General features: G+C 47.0%; 1 pseudogene; it reads right to left on the bottom strand.

Moving 5' to 3' along the window:
- Nucleotides 1-484: 484 nt before the first annotated feature.
- On the bottom strand, nt 485-604 carry LOC120243247 (annotated as a pseudogene).
- Between the last annotated feature and the right edge of the window lie 555 nt (nt 605-1,159).

Raw genomic sequence — 1,159 nt, forward strand, 5'->3', positions numbered from 1 at the left:
TTTTCAGGAGACTAAACTGCATACACAGAGAGGGACCGGAATCAAGCAACGTGGACTACAAAATTTAAAAAATATTGGTGTAACCTTATATCACACTGGTCCTGATTTTCACCAGGGAGCTGGATTTGGGATCAGAAGACCTCATCCCCAAGCTTCAGGTTTATTTTCTTAAACTTGCATAATAATGTCTGCTCTGCCTACTTTACAAGGCCACTATATGATATACTATATATATAAGAAAGCTTTTTAAATCGTCAAGTGGTATATCCGTGCAATCTGTGATATTATTTTGAGAGTGCTTCCTCATCTCCACGGTAACTTCCTTCCTTTTATCTCATCTTCTAGAAACTGCCCAATTCCTAAGCCTCCTTTTTGTCCTCCCTATACAACACCATGGTATTTCAGGTCCTGTGAGACCTAGGCTATTTGAGGTGTGCATCTGTGGTGGTCTCTGCCTCTCTGACATCATCTACAAGTTGTCCCGGGACCAGAGTCTCCTGCAATTCCTTGCATTTCTCCCATCCAAGTACTAACCAGGCCCGACCCTGCTTAGCTTCCGAGATCAGACGAGATCGGGCACGTTCAGGGTGGTATAGCCATAGACCCTTGCACTTCTGCCTAGAGGTCTGCTGAGGGTGTGCTCAGGGGCTGTTGGACTAAATGAGGAGAGAGAGGAGCCAGTTACCCAGGGGCTAGGAATTAGAAAATGTGCTCCAGATTAGGTCCCTAATTGCCCAATGAATATAATTTTACAAGACCCATAACCTAGAAATTAAGGGGTGGGAGTAAATCCTGGAAACGAGAGGCTGAGAGCCAAGAAATCAGAGTCCCTACATCCACCTCCCACCCACTCAACCGCATCCTGCTTTCACCTCTTCCGGGACTGATGCGCCAGGTGTGGCTTGTGCTTCTTGCCCCAGCATCCAGCGGAGAGAACAGAGCCAGCTTCTCACTCCTGTTTGAGGTGAGCAGGGGCTATAGGCTGCTGCTGCTTCATTCCTCCGTTCATTCATTCATTCACTGAGCATCTGCAATGTGCTAGGTGACAGGGGTGCAGACCTGACTAAGGCAAGCTTTCTGACCTGGAGGCACTCTCAACAGAGTTAAAAGAGTTAACTCTCAACTCTGCTAAGGCACAGAAGTCTCATGAGAACACGGA

Source organism: Hyaena hyaena, unplaced genomic scaffold, assembly GCF_003009895.1.
Source record: "Hyaena hyaena isolate Hyena2069 unplaced genomic scaffold, ASM300989v1 scaffold_337, whole genome shotgun sequence".
In the NCBI taxonomy this organism is placed as follows: domain Eukaryota; kingdom Metazoa; phylum Chordata; class Mammalia; order Carnivora; family Hyaenidae; genus Hyaena; species Hyaena hyaena.